Source organism: Carassius auratus, chromosome 3, assembly GCF_003368295.1.
Source record: "Carassius auratus strain Wakin chromosome 3, ASM336829v1, whole genome shotgun sequence".
NCBI lineage: Eukaryota > Metazoa > Chordata > Actinopteri > Cypriniformes > Cyprinidae > Carassius > Carassius auratus.
In genome coordinates, this window is record NC_039245.1 from 14,632,174 (window position 1) to 14,636,939 (window position 4,766).

At 35.5% G+C, this 4,766-nt stretch overlaps 1 long non-coding RNA gene across 4 annotated transcripts; it reads right to left on the bottom strand.

Moving 5' to 3' along the window:
* Window positions 1-1,846: 1,846 nt before the first annotated feature.
* Window positions 1,847-4,766, bottom strand: LOC113055919 (uncharacterized). 4 transcript variants are annotated; one of them, XR_003277617.1, is made up of 5 exons: window positions 4,589-4,766; window positions 3,451-3,718; window positions 3,004-3,109; window positions 2,542-2,679; window positions 1,847-2,231 (listed from the first exon to the last, which is right to left on the bottom strand). It is a non-coding gene; the product is annotated as an uncharacterized LOC113055919 (long non-coding RNA). The 4 variants fall into 4 exon arrangements; XR_003277616.1 differs by having other exon boundaries at window positions 2,542-3,109; XR_003277619.1 differs by lacking the exons at window positions 3,451-3,718; window positions 4,589-4,766 and adding an exon at window positions 3,292-3,393.

A 4,766-nucleotide genomic window follows, 5' to 3' on the forward strand; every position in this document is an offset into this window, starting at 1 on the left:
TGTGAAATGAGAAAATTAAAACTTTGTCGTAGAGCTAAACCATATACATTGTTAGAAAGGTCTTGACCCAGAGAGTAACATATGTAAGTATGAAGATTCTAGATAGCTCCTGTTTTGAAATACTGACCTTTGAAACATCACCTTGGTGCATATTTGAAGGCTTATAATAAAGCAATAAAAAGGGCTACACACATGGGACTAACTGTTATAGAGAGCTCTTGTCCTCATTTATGATGTAAATATAGTCAACAGCTCTGGATATTGTCAAATCGGGTTAAAAGTAATTTGAACCCATTTAAAAGTTAGAGATTTAAAATCTGTTTACATAGATATGTTTACAATCCGCCTAAACTCCACACTGTACTCTCAACTCACTATTTGCAATATCCAATTCTAAGAAATACACGATTTTTTTTAAAACTACAATTCCCTATAGCTACTCAGTGCAGCTTGATACAAATCAAGCACTGCAGTTGTAGTATCTGGTTTGCGAATTAGGGTTGGAAATTAGGGTTGTAAAAAGATATATCTACTGAATATATCAAATATCTAGTGCAACCAATCTATTAATTACGCTGCATCTAGATGATTTACGTTAAGAAAATCTAAATATATTTGTTTATTTAAGACTTTTTAGCCGAAATGTAGAACGCGCAAACCCCGCCCACAACACAATGCACTTCCGTAACCTTCTGCTACCAAAAATGTATTTCTCTGAATCGAAGGAGAAATGTGCAAAAGTTATATTAACATATCGTATTGTTGAGTTATCTGTTTGTTGTTGTTTTTTCGTGGACAAATGTTGAATTCATCATTTTAAAAAAAAAGTGTCTTGTGAATAAAATACTTTTGGACGGAAGTACGTTATGCAAGCCACGTGGTTTCAGCGATAGCAGCGTAACCACCATGGCAACGAACAACGAACAAACTAAATGTAATATACATTCAATGAAAGAAGAAAGTGAAAATAAAACGAAAACAGCCAATGGGAAGAAGAGAAAAAATGTGTTAAATTACATAGGCTTGGATCTGGAGAATTTCAAGCCAATAACAGTTATGTAGGAACCTACTGAATGTGGCACACTGTCACATACGGATTATGACTGTAAATTCATTGTATGTTATTTAGTAAATTACTTTTCATTGACTTTAAATGTGCTGTGAATAAGTGCAGAGCACCATGGCTGAAAACATGGCTGTAACACGTAGATTCAATACACCTCTATGTTCCCATTTATTTTATGTTTTTACAAACTCATAGTTGCTTCAGAGGATTCAAGATCCAATAATTTATTTTCATTTCAACTCAGTCGAAGGGGATTTTGATGGTGAGCTCACAAAAAACAAAACACCTCCCACACATTTGTACATTACAGTAAATAACATATTACATTATGGTAAACACATTTTTTTTTAGATTAGATTAGATTCAACTTTATTGTCATTATGCAGAGTACAAGTACAGAGCTAATGAAATGCAGTTAGCATCTAACGAGAAGTGCAAGAATATAGTGTTTTATATACATAAAAGTGCAGAGTAAGTGAAGCTATGATATACAGAATGTACAGTGGAGTTGCTATATACAATATTGATCAGAGTATATACAGAATATAAATATGAATGCAATGTAGGGATTGTATGTACATTATGAACAGAGCAATGAAGGATTATATAAACATTATGAAGAGCAGGAACGTGAGAACAGTGGTAATAAATGCAGTTGGATGAGTGTGCAAAAATATTGTTGAACAATGTATTCTATGCAAAATAACAGTAGTGCAATATTTTTTATATAAATATTTTATTGTGCTTGTACAGTAACAATTATAGACAGTTTATTTTTAAAATTTTGTACTCATACAGACAGACTAGTGGTGTATATGTATGCTTAAATACAGTGCCTAAGCTTTAAAATAGATCAGACCTAGTAAAACAACATGTCTGCACAAGTAACGCAGTAAAGTAATTATATTATATTATATTATAATACCTTGAATGAGAGCAGCTTACTGCAGTCCTAAATATTTAAGGAAAACATAGATTTATGAGAGGAATAGTGATCTTTTTTCACAAGTTTTCACCTCGAGGCTTTGAGCTGTCAAGATGTGATAGCAGGTATTCCTCTAAACACGCGGGTTCCGTGTAATGGATCAACCGCACTTGTCCCAGAGCTTTGATTCCTCACAAGGCCAAAGTTGGCATCCAATGTGACAATCATATCTCCATCCGCCTGGAAAACAAACACTTACAGTAACACTGGTTTTGTACCCGCACCAGGTTTATACATTTATACTATTACTATTCTATTACAATACTACATACACAAATTAACTTTTAAGTTTGATATTAATTCAGATTTTATTTCTATGCCATTAATTTAATCAAACAAGAACCACGCTGGAATTATAACCAACCTTTGGACATGCTAGGCATATTGTTCCATCATTTAATTGTGGGCAAATATCAACCAAACTTCTTTGTCGGAAGTGGTGATGCCTAAAATGGGATATGGGGTGTTGCTAAAAACCCTCAACAGAAACCTGACACTCCAGTGACAGAGAAACAGAAAGCTCTAGCAGAGGGATGGAGAAGGCTGTCTAATCAGAGCCCATATCTTAGCAGAGTACAGGTTTCTGGTTCACACGCACACATGGTGACTGTAACGGTGCAGAACCGTCCTGCCAAATATAAAGAGGAAAATAACATAAAAACATAACCTAGTAGTACTATAGAGACTAACATATCAGTATAAATTAAATTAAATGTATGCATTTAGCAGACGCTTTTATCCAAAGCGACTTACAGTGGATTCAGGCTATACATTTTTACCTATCATGATAGTATATAAACTATAACTATCATGACTTTTTTTTTTTTATTGCATCACAAATTTGATTAATTCCTTAAAGGAAATCATTACTCCACATGTAATAGGATTGAATTCCTTAACCTGTCAATAAAATTAAATACATTAAGATTTTGTATCAGGTAAAATGACAAACCTGTGCTGACAATGATCTTCATGTCCTTTGTGTTCACAGCATGGGTGCCATGGGCTTCAGGTAAATATAAGAATAACCCCAGGGAGGATGGCTCATAGTAAACATTCTGTAAGAAAGATGGATAGCTCTAATGTTTTTAAAACAACAAACTTGTGACACTAACAGTTGATACTGCATAGTGCTAAAACAATTCGAAGTATCGAATGAATCTGTTGACATTACTGTGAGTTTGCTGTCTGTATGCAAGTATAGCAATAGCAATGTAAGACTGTATGCTATTGTTCTTACATTCCACTTTTCAGGAAGATGCAGTGAATTTCTGTGAATCCTCTTCAGGCAAACCTCACAGAACACTGCAGTGGAGCTGCACTCAATGCATCTATAATCAGCATGTTCTCAGCAGACAACACACTGGGTAGTGATCGGTGCTGAACATTCAAACGACACCTTAAGCATCTCATCCTTGACTGCATCCCAGGCATGAAGCTCTCTCTTCTTTGCCTTACTGTATGCGCTCTCAGAACAGCTCTGTGTCGCATCATCAGGTTCAGCAGGTTGAGATGTAATAGCGTCTGAAGGGTGGGTCTGTTTGTAGCTGGGCTAGGGAAGACCTTGACTGAGGTAAGAAAACTTGCAGGGCCCACCATAGACCTCCTCACCAGCTTAATTTTAACGTTCCTGAAACGTGTGCTCATCTTAAGTGCTTTTCCCATATCTGAAATCAAAATATTTGACAATTATTACATAAAGCAAAGTGCAACCCGTCCCGTACTTCTTATCACAGCCTAAAAGACAGAAACACATGAGTGAAAACGGGATGCAGTCAGATGAGGGATATTTGGTGCGATAGTTAGATAGATCCAGCTAGCTAGATAACTAGATATATAGATTGCAAGATAGATAGATAGATAGATAGATAAATAGACATCGAGCTAGATCTATATCTAAAGATAGATTATATAAATAGATAGATACACACCTAGCTAGCTATATAGATAAACTGCTCAAAAAAATAAAGGGAACACTTGTGGGTTATATTGTGTTGTTAAGTATTCCCTTTATATTTTTGAGTAGGTATATAGACAGAAAGACAGATCCAAAGCTTCCTGATATAGGATCAAATCCAGCCAAGCTTTGTTCAAACCCACAGAACTTTATTTTACACTCTAGTCAAGATCCCAAGGTTTCCAAACAGCCTTAAAATACGTCTTGTGTTTAATATTTCTCTCAAGTCGATATATTAGTCCTATGATCTGGCTTCAGTGAGGAGTTATCGAGCATACACAATATGCAATAAGCCTGTAAGAGTGTAAAAAGTTTTTAAATGTTTACAGTTTAACTTTGCGTTTAACTAGAAACTAAATTCTCCAATTAGCTTCAGAAGTAAATACAGCAACGTTAATGCTCACATAAAGCATGCAACGTTAACGTAACGACAGGCTAATAACGTAATATGGCCTAACGTTAGCGATAACGTTTCGCTATACGGTTATCTCATGTCAACAATCATGACACGCAATACGAGTGTATGTATTGTTTTCCATTACAGTTTAAATGCTCAGTTTTATAATTTTAATAGTCTTACCTGAAAATATTAAGCAGGAAATATCGCAACATTCCCGCAATCGTCCAGTAGACTTCCGATTACCGGTGAGCAGGAATTCTGGGATTGGATCTGGAGTCTTCTCTTGTATATTTGTGGGTGATCAACCATTTGGATGGATGATCACGGCCTTCTGAGCCTACTAGTAGTTACAGGAGGC